Source organism: Uloborus diversus, unplaced genomic scaffold, assembly GCF_026930045.1.
Source record: "Uloborus diversus isolate 005 unplaced genomic scaffold, Udiv.v.3.1 scaffold_16, whole genome shotgun sequence".
Taxonomy (NCBI): domain Eukaryota; kingdom Metazoa; phylum Arthropoda; class Arachnida; order Araneae; family Uloboridae; genus Uloborus; species Uloborus diversus.
The window spans coordinates 2417198-2433907 of record NW_026558307.1 but is presented as its reverse complement, the minus strand read 5'-3'; positions in this window follow the sequence as shown (position 1 = coordinate 2433907).

Sequence of the window (16710 nt, the reverse complement as noted above, 5' to 3'; positions counted from 1 at the left end):
CCATTATATATATATATATATATATATATATATATATAAGCTATTAGCTTAATTTTATAGTTACTTGGCTTTTTAGTTTTGCTGCGTTGCGCATCTATGGGCTCTTGGTGTGGTTTTTTTCAATATTTTTCACTTTTATTATTTATATATATATATATATATATATATATATATATATATATATATATATATATATATATATATATATAAGGCCTGCAAAGCACATTTAAGGTACAGAAAACAGGAAAGATGATATACTGGGGAAAAACAAAATCTCAACAAATACAAATATATATACATACAGTGGAAACCTCTTTTGAAATGTAAGCTACAGGACATTCGAATATCGAAACTTTTCATTCTTAGAAGCTTCTTTCAACAGCTATAATATGGTTGGTAGTGTTTTAGGGGCAAGTACTAGCTTCCAATGCGAATACATTGTTTCTGCCTTGCTGCAGCAGTTCAGAATGCAACGGATCAGTTTATTTCCAGATATGTTTTTTTTTGTTCAATAATATTCCAGGTTTTAGACAAAATGATTGATTTTGACTATCTTTTTGATAATAATATTCCCAACAACTGCAGGCTTTCTAGTTTCTCATTGACCCCCCCCCCCCCATAATAAAATTTGATGTTCCACTATCCACCAAACCACATTGGCACCTCCATCTCGGCAACCGGCTGAAGTACCAACCAGGCAAAGTACTAAACAGTGACTCAGTGGCCAAAAACTTAGATTCAACCGGGATCTCATTCCTACAGTCTTACTGCTTTCCATAAACTTAGAGACACCCGATACTCAACCGCGATTTCATTCCTATAGCCTTACTGCTTTCCATAAACTTAGAGACACCCGATATTCAACCGAGATCTCATTCCTATTGCCTTACTGCTTTCCATAAACTTAGAGACACCCGATATTCAACCGAGATCTCATTCCTATAGTCTTACTGCTTTCCATAAACTTAGAGACACCCGATATTCAACCACGATCTCATTCCTATAGTCTTACTGCTTTCCATAAACTTAGAGACACCCGATATTCAACCGGGATCTCATTCCTATAGTCTTACTGCTTTCCATAAACTTAGAGACACCCGATATTCAACCGGGATCTCATTCCTATAGCCTTACTGCTTTCCATAAACTTAGAGACACCCGATATTCAACCGGGATCGCATTCCTATAGTCTTACTGCTTTCCATAAACTTAGAGACACCCGATATTCAACCGGGATCTCATTCCTATAGCCTTACTGCTTTCCATAAACTTAGAGACACCCGATATTCAACCGGGATCTCATTCCTATAGTCTTCCTGCTTTCCATAAACTTAGAAAGATCCGATATTCAACCGCGATCTCATTCCTATAGCCTTACTGCTTTCCATAAACTTAGAGACACCCGATATTCAACCGCGATCTCATTCCTATAGCCTTACTGCTTTCCATAAACTTAGAGACACCCGATATTCAACCGGGATCTCATTCCTATAGCCTTACTGCTTTCCATAAACTTAGAGACACCCGATATTCAACCGGGATCTCATTCCTATAGCCTTACTGCTTTCCATAAACTTAGAGACACCCGATATTCAACCGGGATCTCATTCCTATAGTCTTACTGCTTTCCATAAACTTAGAGACACCCGATATTCAACCGGGATCTCATTCCTATAGTCTTCCTGCTTTCCATAAACTTAGAAAGATCCGATATTCAACCGCGATCTCATTCCTATAGCCTTACTGCTTTCCATAAACTTAGAGACACCCGATATTCAACCGCGATCTCATTCCTATAGCCTTACTGCTTTCCATAAACTTAGAGACACCCGATATTCAACCGGGATCTCATTCCTATAGCCTTACTGCTTTCCATAAACTTAGAGACACCCGATATTCAACCGGGATCTCATTCCTATAGTCTTACTGCTTTCCATAAACTTAGAGACACCCGATATTCAACCGGGATCTCATTCCTATAGTCTTACTGCTTTCCATAAACTTAGAGACACCCGATATTCAACCGGGATCTCATTCCTATAGTCTTACTGCTTTCCATAAACTTAGAGACACCCGATATTCAACCGGGATCTCATTCCTATAGTCTTACTGCTTTCCATAAACTTAGAGACACCCGATATTCAACCGGGATCTCATTCCTATAGCCTTACTCCTTTCCATAAACTTAGAGACACCCGATATTCAACCGGGATCTCATTCCTATAGTCTTACTGCTTTCCATAAACTTAGAGACACCCGATATTCAACCGGGATCTCATTCCTATAGCCTTACTGCTTTCCATAAACTTAGAGACACCCGATACTCAACCTCAATATCATTCCCATAGCCTTACTGCTTTCTGTTTAAGCAATACAAGTTATCAGACAATGTGCTCCGTGCCTTGTGGAGTCCATGCCACTAAGAATAGGTGTCTAATTTTTTGGCCACTGAGTGTATCAATACGTCTCATTTGCAGCTTCAGATTTTTCTGACATAATGGGGCACCAATGAATGAACAATGTACACGATGAATAAATACAACAATTAAATAAGGCGCAAAGAGAAAGCAGTCCTTCAATCGACTCGGAATTCTTTTCCCATTTGTTTTGGAAACGCAAGCACAAGTGTGCGATGAAAAAGTTTTTTACCCCAAATTTTGAACAGTGCCGAAAAGTTGCCTCGTATAGCTTTCAAGCATGAATACCCATTTCTGATTTAAAAGAACTATAAATTAAGAAACCGAAAAAATTAAAGAAATATTGTTATATGAATGGCACTAGAGGCAACTGAAGGTAAAGAATTTTTAGAAAACGTACTAACAATAACCTATGGATACTTTTCCACGCTGCTGGAACTAAGGATTCCATTTTGTTATTTTGAAAAGTATATATTGAAAAAATGGTGAAATGAACGAATTTCGCGCAATGAACAGCCCCAAAAGCAACTGAAGATGTCAACTACGATCAGCAAAATTTTGCATGCATAGGGTAAGATGACCCCTTTCGGATCACTGCCTCAATGGAACTGTTGAAATTGAGCGATATCTTACCAACTCTAGTCGCCTCTTGGCGGACTTTCGCTGCTTGGCGGCCGTCAATGATCGTTTTTTTCGGTACGCTGCACTATCATTGCATAACACCCCACGTTGCATGTTGCATCAATGGTAAGGCAACCATTTAGGCATTCAGGCTATGCATATTCAATCATAACCTCAAGTTCTTTAATCTAGTTGAAAAGCACCAAGATCCGTTGGCCGATGTGTCATCAAAGTACTATAAATGGTATTTATAAGGTACCACAGCAATGTATGTACATACGAGCTGAAGATTCATGGTGACTAGGTACAGTAAAACCTGTAAAGTTGACCACCTCTCTAAGTTGACCGCTATTTTCAGGCACAGAATTACATCTATACAATGTAATTCAACCTCTAAGTTGACCACTAAAATAGTGCACCGCAAGTGGTCAACTTACGCAGGTTTCACTGTATAAATTCTTCTCCGCAGGTAGCTGGCCAAGACTGTCTCTCCAAGGCTTCCACACTACCCCTACCCTGTGCATGTTGACCACCTCTCTAAGTTGACCGCTATTTTCAGGCACAGAATTACATCTATACAATGTAATTCAACCTCTAAGTTGACCACTAAAATAGTGCACCGCAAGTGGTCAACTTACGCAGGTTTCACTGTATTAATTCTTCTCCGCAGGTAGCTGGCCAAGACTGTCTCTCCAAGGCTTCCACACTACCCCTACCCTGTGCATGTTGACCACCTCTCTAAGTTGACCGCTATTTTCAGGCACAGAATTACATCTATACAATGTAATTCAACCTCTAAGTTGACCACTAAAATAGTGCACCGCAAGTGGTCAACTTACGCAGGTTTCACTGTATAAATTCTTCTTTGCCTGTAGCTGGCAAAGACTGTGTCTCCAAGGCTTCCACACTACCCCTACCCTGTGCAATGGCCCTCCATGGGTGGTTCACTTTTAGTCCACTTCTACCCCATGGAGCCATCTGACTGGGGTTCTTCGAGGTTTTCTTCAACAATGTAGAAGGTGACTCTTTTTGCAAGCAACACATCTTCACATCGGAATATGTGGCCCAACCATCTAATGCAAGACACCTCACTAGCTATGAATAGCTGAATAACAAATGGCATGTTTTCCTTTATTAGACCGATGTTTTTTCCTAATTAGACGGACCAATTCAAGAATATGATAATAAAGTAAGTTTCTAAGTTTTTTTGCCTCAGAAGATGATCTTGACACAACTTAAATGAACCACATCGAGAACTTTTATCAAGCAGATTTCCTTAAACCTGGTTTTGCTTTCAAACTCTTTCCTTTTTTTTGGGGGGGGGAGAGGGGTAGTTATAGCTTGGTCAAATAAAATTTCTTAATTTTTTAACTTGACAAAACCTAGTTTCTTTCAAACTTTACTTGTCGACCGATCATTTCGTCACTTACGGTTGTGCTCATTTCGATGTTTCTTAATTTTAAAAGATTCAAAAAGGTGGAAAATAATGTTACTGAATGGATGAAATGATGGAAAGAGCCTTTTTGCTTGCAGGAACAGTGATGCTGTGATACTTTGGTAGTATCAATGATATACCTAAACCTTACCCAATAACTCCACGATGTCAACATGAATGCTCTAGAAAATGAATGGCCAGTTGAAAAACACTTCTTCTTTCTTTACGTAACGAAAATTATTTCGTCAATCATTTGGACACAGGAGTGTTCCAATCAGGACGTGCATGGTTTTGCATTCCGAGCTGAACGAGCAAATAACCTATCGCACAGATCTGATTTCCAGTCGAAAGTGGAAGTGCGAGAAATCGATGGACTTCAATTTTTTTTCGTAAGCAATGGCAGTTGAAAACAAATGCAACCAGAATACTTAATGTAGCCAAAGTGGACATTTACATTGCCCAAAATCTCTAAAAGATATTAGTATTTAAGGATTTAATTGAACATCTTGCACTTTCATGCAACAGTACACCAATGAGATCTACCATCAGAGTTGCTACAAAAGCAGTTTTTTTTTTTTTTTTGGTTTAAACCTGGGTTCATTCGGTTTAAACAGTATTAGTAAGAAAAACAATTTTATTTTAGGAAAATCATGAAGATTTTATGAATTAATTGTCAAAGAATGTTTAATATTTATATTTGTATCTAATTTCTTCGAAATCAATTAAATAATTAAGATTAAAGCTTACAATTTCATTCCTCAAACTTAGAGATTTCTATCAGAAAAAATATTGTTTGAAAATCTTTAACTATGATAAAAAATACAATATGAAAATGGGTCTTGGTACAAATAATCAAAGAAATAATTTACTGTGATAGTTCCGACATTATTAATAACAACTAGCCAAGAATAAATTCTTGAAAATTAATTTCCTCATAATCATAGCTATCTAGTATGAATAAAAAAATAAAAGTAAAATTAAATTCATGCATTCTTAAGGCATGGAAAGTATTTTGCAGTATCTACAAATGAATCATGAGTCTGATGTAAATTATACAACTTTAAAAATCAAAAGATCAATGCATATTTTGTTCAAAGATTTAAAAAAAGTTACAAAGAGTGTAATTTATTTAACTAATGTATCAGTGACGACAATTATAGAAACAGGACAAGTAGGTTTTAAGAAAATCATTATGTCTTCCATTGATGACATTATGTCTCCTGGTTTAATACATTTAGGAATGTAATTTCTTTATCAAAGGGAAAAAAAGTCATTTTAATTAACAGCTTCAGTACTAACTTAAATGAAACTCATGAAAATTAATGTTTATTGATTCTTGTACCAATCATACATGAGACTTCTTATGTTACATTGGGATCAAAAAAGTTCTTTGAAAGGTTAAAATTTGGCTACATGGATATTTTCAGTTTTCATAATTTTTTATTTAGTTTTTTTTCTTGCTCTGACTGCATGTCTATCAGGGATGCAAAAATATTAAATCTGTAATTTATCTATAAAGCTTTGCTAGTTACTTTGCACTAATTTGATTTCAGTCTTTGCAATCATGTGTAAACTTTATGAAAACATTTGGTCAAAAATGACAAAATTTTTCAAAAAAAAAATTATACATATTTAAAAAAAAAACACCACATGTTTGTTTTCAAAAACCACTTGGTTTAAAGCAACATTGTTCAAGGCACATTTAATGGATTAGCGGCAATCCTGGATAAGGTTGTGGGTGGTTTTATCAAGGACGGAAAGTCTGACTAGTGGGCAAGACTGACTGAATGACTGACTGACAGACTGAGACTGACTGACTGACAGAGACTGACTGACAGACTGAGACTGACAGAGACTGACTGACAGACTGAGACTGACAGAGACTGACTGACTGACAGACTGGCTGGCTGACTGACTGACTGGCTGGCTGACTGACTGGCTGGCTAACTGAGACTGACTGACTGACTGACAGACTGATTGACTGACTGACTGACAGACTGAGAGTGACTGACTGACAGACTGAGACTGACTGACAGACTGACTGACCTTCACTGCAATGGACATAGAACTAAAAAGTTGCATCAAGGGGGAAACCAAATTAGACGGGTCAAAAAACCCATTTTGTTTTAATGTCATGGAATGTTAATAGAAATATTCAAGAACATGTTGCCAAAATTTCAATTCAGATTTCCGTTTCCTTCCAATGCTATGAGCACTTAAAAAACTGAAGATTCGAAAATGTTCAAAGCAGTTTTTTTTTTTCAATCGCGTTTTTCTCGAAAGTAAGAGACACCGACAATTCTGATGATACCCAGTAACAGATTGGATGAGGAAAGGATGAGTCACATGGGCTGACTTCTCCTTTTCTCTTCCAAATGTGCACAAGTTCTTTAACTTTAGAACTAAAGCCATATCTAATTCAAATGAACATGAAACACCAGGTGACCTGTCTGTTCCTAACATTAAAAAACTGCCTTATAAATATCAGCTGGCTCATGAAATCTACTCTGATGAACACAGGGCTGCACCATATTCATGGGCCACAGCAACAGCCGTTTTACCCACCTAAAATTCTCGTTATTTAAACCCAAACTTATGACTTTCTGTTACTGGACCCCTTGTCTGTTACTGGAGCCGTTACACAACATATCAAAATGTCGAATATTTTCGAACCCTGTTCATTTACGTGAAAAGGACTTCAATGTCACGAATCTGTGACGTTATAGGCTCCTTTTTGATCCCATGTCCGCCACGGGAAAGTCAGGGACCTAACTTTCTGTCCTTGATAAAACCTTGATAAATCCTTGACACAACCTCATCCATGATTGCCGCAAATTCCATTAAATGTGCCCAACAAATCTTCTATTTGGTATTGAATGGCAGATCTCAATGGTGTATGCTCACATGAAAGTACAAGATGCTCAGTTAAATCCTTAAACACTAATTTCTTTTGCAGCTTTTGGACAGTGTAAAAGTTCACTTTGGCTACATGAAGTATTCTGGTTGCATTTGTTTTCAACTACCTCTGCTTACGGGAAAAAATTGAAGTCCATCGCTATCTCGCATTTCCACTTTCGACTGGGAATCAGATCTGTGCGATAGGTTATTTGCTCGGGCAGCTGGGAAAGTAAAACCACGCATGTCCTGATTGGAACACCAGTGTCCAAATGATTGACGAAATGATTTTCGTTACGTGAAGAAAGAAGAAGTTTTTTCCAACTGGCTCATTTTCTACAGCATTCATGTTAACATTGTGGAGTTATTGGGTAAGGTTTAGGTATTATATCATTGGTACTACCAAATGATCGCAGCATCACTGTTCCTGCAAGCAAAAAGGCTCTTTCCATCATTTCATCCATTCAGCAACATTATTTTCCACCTTTTGGAATCTTTTAAAACTAAGAAACAACAAAATGAGCACAACCGTAACTAACGAAATGATAGGTTGATAAGTAAAGTTTGAAAGAAACTAGGTTTTGTCAAGTTAAAAAATTAAGAAATTTTATTTGACAAAGCTATAACTACCCCCCCCCCCCCCAAAAAAAGGAAAGAGTTTGAAAGCAAAACCAGGTTTAAGGAAATCTGCTAGATAAAATTCTCGATGTGGTTCATTTAAGTAACGTCATTATTGTGTTCTTAGACAAAAACTTGGAAATTTACTTTATCATATTCTTGAACTGGACCATCCAATTAGGATAAAACAATGGTCCAATAAAGAAAAACACGCCATTTTTTATTATGCTATCTATACCTAGTTACCACTGAGGCAACTCCAACACATATTTGCATGGGTTGTGATGGGCATTAACTAAACTCCAATCCTGGTGCAGATTTTTAATTTAAACTTCCACAAAAAGTGAAAGAATCATTTAATTTATAAAAAAAAGAATCATTAAAAATACATTTTTGCATCATGCAGAATCAATCCTTTTTCGATGTAAGCATTGCATCACGTTGTGACATTTGTGCGATTGGTCGAGATAACTCGGTCAAATGAATGAACTTTTGGGTGAACCGAGTCACCAGTTCATTGTATCTTATAACCGCGAGAGTTTTTTTTTTTTTTTAGATTGAGTTACTTTTTGATTGGCAACACATCTTTAACTTTCTTGCATTGGCAACACAACTTGTGTTTTGCATATTCTTAATTCAAAAGCCATGTGAAGACTTTAAATACTTTGGGCGATCTTTTTCGTTCTCTCTCTCGCCTCTCGTGGCCGTCATGCGTTGCATGTCGTAATTTGTGATGTCTGCCAGTGCTCTTTACTCCTGGCAGGTCGCGATCGTCCACAACGTGATGTCAATTTAAAAGTTCTAAAAAGCCTTTGGGCTTTTTTTTGTATGTACGAAGATGCCTTATATTCCACAGAACCGGCATGCTCATAAATTGAACTTCGTTTCGTAGCGGCTGATATATTTATTTTTTAAATATTAATAAGGATGGTGTTCTACAACTTCAGCAATCTCTAAAGATAATAAGTACAGATTTTCCTTAAGGAAAACAGCTCCTCGTGTTTTTTTTATTTTCTTCAACTTCAGGCTGAGGACATGTTTTGCAGGTTCACTTCTACTAGCAGTGTAGTCATTCTAATCCCACTACACTTAATGCTCACAGGGTGTCTGCCAGACTTGTGGTTAATAGACTCGGTTCAGGTGCTGCCGTCCGATAGTTTCGGCGGTCCCATCGAGGTCGTCTTCCCCCACGAATGCGAAAATTTTGCCGACCTCGGTCGACGTCTTCGGTCGCCACCGAGGCGGTCCATTACGTGAAATTCGTTCACTTGACCATTTTTTTAATATATATTTTTCAAAATAACAAATTAGGAATCCTTATTTCCAGCAGCGTGGAAAAGTATCCACATGTTGCTGTTGGTATGTGACCGAAAAAGTTACATTGGTCCAGGTGGATCCGAAAAGACCCCCCACACTTTTATCTGGACCAAATGCCCCCCTGACCGGACTCGGCGTTCGAGCGTCCGGACCGAACGCCCCCCTTCCCCCGTCCGCACCAAATGCTAAAAGAGAGTCCGTGTCGATCGAAGGAATCCCCCGGTATGGAAGCCGACTTACCTGCTCCGGACGAGCCGGGGGCCCCGGGCGGCGGCCCGCTGCCGCGGACGCCTGCTGGGGGGCGGCAGTCGGGGGCGGCATGGCACCGAGCCGGCGGGCGCCTGGTACCGCTCCACCGGCCGCCTTACTCGTCGGTCGGAGACCGGCGAGAACTGCGGCACCGGGGGCGGTATCAGGCGCTGACGCCGGCGCGGAGCCGTGCGGCCCCCGTCTCCAACGCCCACCCCGACAGGACGCCGGGCGACAGGCAGGGCAAAATTGCCCGGGGACCCGGCCACGTCCGGGTTGACGTCCTCCACGGGCGACGGAGATGGGGACGTCAGCCGCTCCACGCGGCGCTTCCGGCGGGGGACGCTGGAGGAGGAGGAGGAGGAGGAGGAGGAGGTGGTGGTGGAATCCCTCCGCCATGTGCGTAGAGCCAGGAGGGGGTCCACGTACGACGAGGACGAGGAGGCGGCATCGTTGTCCCCATCAGCATCTGTGTGAGAGAGAGAAAATCGTCAGAATCCAGTTTCCACGACAACCGAGTTATCTCTTCATATTGAAACAAGTAACAAAAATTAAAGGTAAAAGAGAAAAAGAAAAATTTGAATTTTGACCTCTTGAATTCCAATTATGTTTTTCGCAATCACGAGTGTGTATGTAGGCGTGTGTGGTTGTGTGTGGGGGTATGTGTGTTTGTATGTAGGGGGTATGTGTATGTGGGCATTTGTGTTTGTGTGCTGGCATAAGTATGTGGGTAGTTGTGTGTATGAATGTGTGTGTGGGGGGGTATGTGTGTAGGCATATGTGTTTGTGTGCAGGCATGAATGTGTGGGTAATTGTGTGTATGTGTGTGTTTATATTGTGTGTATGTATGTGTGTATGTTTTTGTGTGTGTAGGTGTCTGTGTGTATGTTTTTGTGTGTGTAGGTGTCTGTGTGTATGATTTTTTGTGTGTGTATGTGTCTGTGTGTGCGTGTGTGTGTAGTTGTGTATGTATGCGCGTTTGTGTAGGCCATGGATGCAACCAGGAGACGGCTTTCACGACACAAAAAATGAAAACAATAAGCAATCGTGATTGCTTAATAACTTTGATATACCCCCCTCCCAAAAAAAAAATTACACACCAAATCTGGCACTCCCTACGGACTTTTTAGGGTTGCTGTTTCTTATTTCGGTGTTGCCAATTTAGGTTTTTTCAGCTAGGAGGTTTTTGCTGTTGCCAAATTTAGTATTTTCTTTTATTTTGAACCATTTTTTGAGTTTTTTTTAAAAAGTTTTGTGGCAACAATTTTTGGAAAATTTAAAAAAGTCGCCGAATTTCCGATTTTGGGAGGTATATCAAAGTAGTTCCAAATTAAAAACTAAAAAAACCCCAACTGGGTCGCCGATGCAGAATCAAGAGGGAAAATTGAAAATCCTTTTTAAAGCCTTGTACTATTACAAATCACTTACAAGTATGTTATTTCTTAACTAATAGAAACTAACAACAGAAAAATTTTCAACCATTGCTTTTCATTTCCTTGTCAGCGAACAATGAATTTGGTTATCAATCGCATGAATAAAGGCTTAATCGAATTTAAGCTCTGCTTTAAAAAAAAAAACGTTGAAATTCTAATTTTATATAACATGGAAGTTTCAAACACACCCCATCAGGCGCAGAAAAAATGACTCCTCCTTTTTGTATTAAACTTTTAAATGTGCTTTCACTGCAAAAACCAAGGGAAACCTTTCAGAAGATTTTAGTTCATATCTTCGTTAATTAATGTCATCGGAAGACGCAACCTAGCTAAGAACACTCTCGATCAACTTTCCTTTCAAAAAAAAATTTTTTCTCAAAATCAGTCCGTCCGCGCTAGACTGCCGTAACCAGACTTTTGTTTCGGGGGGGGGGGGGGGGTTACCAAACACATTTTTTAAAACAATAACTGGAAGGGGGGGGTGTGTTTACAAAACACCAAATTGTAACATAATAAATGAATTGCTCAATAACTACCATAAACACACAATGACACAGGGGCAGAAGTGATCGACTTATCACATATAGGACATTTTCCACAAAAAATACAGGACAAATATAGGACACATTATATGAATAGTTTCGCTATGAAAAAAGAAATAATACATACATATTATTTATTTATTATTATCAATGATTTTGTTTTAAAAAAAAAACATCAAACAAAATTATAGCTTACACCTGAAATGACTTTCCTGTTGTTGAAAGAATAATTTTTGAAAAAAAATGTACTTTGTAGACAAAAAAAAAGTGAAATTTATTGATAATTAACACAGCAACTCACACTTTTTTCAGGGATAGAAGTGTCACAAACATAGCTTAGATAAATAAATAAAAAGTCTTTGTGTTGAGAACTAACAGGAAATAACCAATGCTTTGTAGCATAAATATACAGATATTTTGTTCTATAAAATTCTGCAAAAAGAAAAGATTGCAAAAAGACTATTAGAAAATTCCGATGAGAAAATGCAGAGACACAAAAATATACCCGCGAAAACCAGTTTAAACTAGCTGGTTTAAACTGGTTTCTACCAGTTTTAAACCAGCTTTAACCAGTTTAAGTCTGCTGTTTAAGTTACCAGTTTAACCAGTTTAAGTTAAACCTTAAGTTAAGTTAAGTAGGTTAAGTTAGTTAAGTTTTTAACCAGTTTAAGTTAAACCAGCTAGTTTAAACTGGTAGAAACCAGTTTAAACTAGCTTGGCAAAAACCCCTTTCTGCCACATTTGTCCGGATTAAGAAAATTAGTGGGTTGGCGAGACAGAGCATGGCTGCAGAATGTTCGGATGTTACTGAAAACGAAGTTGCCGCAACTTACCGGGAACAGGGGGTTGCCTCAACCTCTCATGCTCGTCTAGGCGCGCCCTCAGCTCGGCATTCTCCTGCCCGAGCCGGGCAATCTCTGTCGAGAAAAGAAAATTATCAGAACCCTGGGATCATATAGAACACTTGCAAACACACCCAGCGTTGCCTGGGTCAGTAACAACATCGAGAAACAATTCATTATTTACTTTTAGCCGTTCGCCAACGTTAATAAGGCGACAATGCATTAAAACACTATTCCAAGTACATCAGGCTATGATATATATATATTATATATATATACACTAGAAGACCGTTATAATGCCGACCTGTATCACTCTATAAACCGCACTACTTTTCAAAAGTAAATAATAGGTTTTGAAGTTTAAAAAATCCCTCTGTTTTGCTTTGCAAACATAAAAATGGTTAGGCAAATTAAATTTTGAAAGTTTTCCATCTTATTTCAAAGCTTTTAAATTGAAAATGAGTACTCATAGTAAACAGAAAATACCAGATGGCTCTTGAAAATGCAGCTGTCATGCAAACCATGAAGCTAGCAGAAGTGCAGGATTTTGATTGTGAAACGTATTTATTTGTGAATGACTCATTGTAATATGGGTGCTTTAATACTCATTGCAGATGAAACTCATTCTGAAGTGCTAATATATAGATATATTCTGAATATTTGTTTCAAAATTTGTGAAATGATCTATATAATGCAAAAACCTGTATAACGCAAAAGCTCTGGTCCCAAGGTGTGCGTTATAATGGTCTTCTATTGTATTAGTTACTGAAAACGGAAGAGTCGACTCAACTTACCGGGAACGGGGGACTCAGCATTGTCCAGGCGTTCCCTCAACTCCGCATTGGCCTGCAGCAGCCTTTCAATCTCTGTGGAGAAAAAAGAAAAAGTTATAAGACCTCTCCGAGATCGTACAGAAAACTATTCACACGTTCAAGTCAAGTTCTATCAGTTAAAGCACAGGAATAGGCCCACGTGCATGATTCGAAAATATCATGATACAGTAAAACCTGTGTAAGTTGACCACTTGCAGTGCAGCACTTTGGTGGTCAACTTAGACAGGGGGTAGTAATGAAAACCTTTTTTTTTTTTTTGTTATTTCTTGTCCCATACATCATTTTTTACTAATTGGAATACTTTAAACTCACTTTCATTGTTTAACATTACTTTAAAACAATAAGAAAAATGTTTTTTATATATTTTTAGAGATTATTTATCCGAATGACTCGTAAAGTATCATACAAACTTAAATTTCTGTGACTCGACCAAAAAAAAAAATGCTCAAAAATAACTAGAAAATCTTAAATTAAAGAAATAATTTTCATTCTCAAAAAAAAAAAATCTTCTGCTCCCCGAATTTTGCAGCATGCCGGATAATGCGGGGTAATACGGTAATCCGAAAGAAAAGGAAGTAAAATGTGAGTGTGAGATCCACTTACGCTGGTCCCTGGAGGCCACTTGCTCCTGGAGGTCCCTGATCTGGGACTCGTAGCCCTCCAAACGGCTACTAGGGACTTTGCAGATAGGATCTGAGGGACCTGAAAGTCAAACGGAAAAGATTAAGGAGGTTTCCAAACAAATACCAAACATGGACGTTCAAAAATATCATGATATTTTCGAACATATTCGATATTTTGATCGACATATCAGATATTTTCAATCGTACCAAACCAGGGTTCGTTGATTTAAATCAGCTTGATTTAAATCATTTTCAAAAAAATCATTAATTTAAATCAATTGATTTGAATTAAGTGATTTTTTTAGCGAAATTGTTAATTAAAATCAGTTGATTTTACTTTTATTAATTAAGTTAGAATTTTTAGAATGTACTGCTCCAAATTTAACTTCAACAATCCCTCTTTCTGTGTGTGTGTAACAGATTTTCACTCTATTTGCTTTTACTCCAAAATAACAGTTTAGAATTTAATAAAAATTTGGAGTATTTCTTATACACCATGACTAAATAAAAAAAGTTCAGAAAAGTAATTGATCAGCATATTATTTGACACAAAACGTACATGATAATAGAAATTTTATGTTTAAGCAAAGCATGAAACAAAATCACATCTTATCTAAGCATCCAGGGGTCTGTCCTGGTTTTTTTACAAGGTCCGTTTTTTGTGAAAAATCAAATAATTTTGTGCATCATTTAAACTTAAAAGTTGAGTGTTTTCCTCTTCTATGTGGAGAATATAATTCTGGGGTGTTTTTCTATTATTTGGCGGCGGGGGGGGGGGGGGGCGGCACCGCTCTCCCAATACTTATCTACCTTATGTTAAAGTTATGTATAAGTTATTCTAACTTATGTTAAAATATAGTAGAAATATTTCTGTATAGGATTTAAAATAATTGTAATTAAAAAAAATCATTTAACTTTTTGACCCAAGACACTCTTAAAAAGCACAGAATTTCGTTTAAAACTTATAAATTCTGTGATTTTAACAAAAATAAAAAGAGATTTTATTTATTTACTTCTTAACAAAGCAAAAAATTGGAAGAATCGGATTCCCATAGCGGATGCAAAGAGATCACAATTCTCAAAGTGAAGGCATCAAAAGTATAAAAACGGCTTGTAAAAGAAATTTTTTTTCAAATTATTTTTAAATTGAATTTTAGAGTCCTATGATAAACATATCATTAATATCTGTGACACAGTTGAAGGGAAAAAAAATTAAAAAAACATCAGTTTAGCATATTACTTTTTAACTCATAAGGAAAGGACATTTTGCTTTAAAAACTTGAAATGAGCGTTCTAACAAAAATAAGGACACTTTTTCATTTATTTGCATCCTGATAAAGCGAAGTTCGCTTGAAAAAAGAACAAAATATGACTCTCATATCGGATGTTAAAAGATTGTATTTTTCAAAATGCAGATGTCAACACCTTTCCAGAAAAGCCACCATCAGAAAAGTTTACAACAACACCGCCGCTAACTAGCTGTGATAAAACAAAATTATTTAAAACCAAACTTATTTTCAGCTGTTATTTTTTTTTTCCAAGAAACAAACAACAAGCGTTACATTTATTGGGCAGTAACAATTATTTATCGCTTGCTGGAGCATCACAAGAGTGCCGATTTTTTTTTCTTTGCAAAATTAGCAGATTTTGTCCCTCTAATTTGACTTTTGAAACTGTTTCAAAAATTATCGATTTTATACACCGAAATATGCGTTACTTTGCTTTCAGATTTGCTCTTTCAATAAACAATTAGTGAAGCAATTAGTTGCATTACTAATAATTTTATGAGTATCAAATAAAAGATACAGCTATATGATTCATTAGAAATAAATACAGTAGAAGACTGTTATAATGTCGACCTGTATAATGCAATTCTCTATAAACATCACTACTTTTCAGAAGTAAACAATAGGTTTTGAAGTTTAAAAAAGCCTTCTGTTTTGCTTTGCAAAAATAAAAATTGTTAGGCAAATTAAATTTTGAAAGTTTTTCATCTTGCCATCTTATTTCAAAGCTCTTAAATTGAAAATTAGTACCTCATAGTAAACTGAAAATACAAGATGGCTCTTGAAAATGCACCTGTTATGCGAACAATGAAGCTAGCAGAAGTCCAGGATTTTGATTGTGAAACACATTTATTTGTGAATAAGTAATTGTAATATTAGTGCTTTAATACTCATTGCAGATAAAACTCATTCTGAAGGGCTAATGTATTATAGATATATTCTGAATATTAGTTTCAAAATTTGTGAAATGATCTATATAACGCAAAAACCTGTATAACGCAAAAGCTCTGGTCCCAAGTTGTGCATTATAACGGTCTTCTACTGTAATATGCAATAGTCAGTGTAGTCGTAAGACATTTTCTTCTTTACTGAGCAATATTTAACTTTGAATTGCGCACTTTTAATATGAATTAAAATAGTTATTAAAAATTATTATTAAAAATTGCTACTAATTTTAAGGATACAAAACACAAGTAAAAATATGACATACTGTCGGATCCCGCTACAAAGCGACTTGCGATTTGATTTGCCCGAAATGGCTATAACACGCGTTTTTTATGAATAATGAATTTTTTATTCCTGATGCAAATTGCTCACTTGCAGCATGAAGTTTTTTGTAAAAGAGCGGAGGAGCGTTAGAAGGGACTTGGTTGACACTAAATATTTGTTTCGTGAATGAACTTTCATTAATTTAGCATCACTGAAAGCGGAAGTTCACACACTGTATTAGTCTAAACAACGCTTTGCTTTTGTTTATACTAATAACGGCTTTGATCCTTAAGTTTTTTTTCCTTCTACATATGCACATTGATAAAACAGAATGGCTCCCAAAGGAGAACTTTAATCTTAACAGTGAAGCTCACAGAGTAGTGTCTGAAG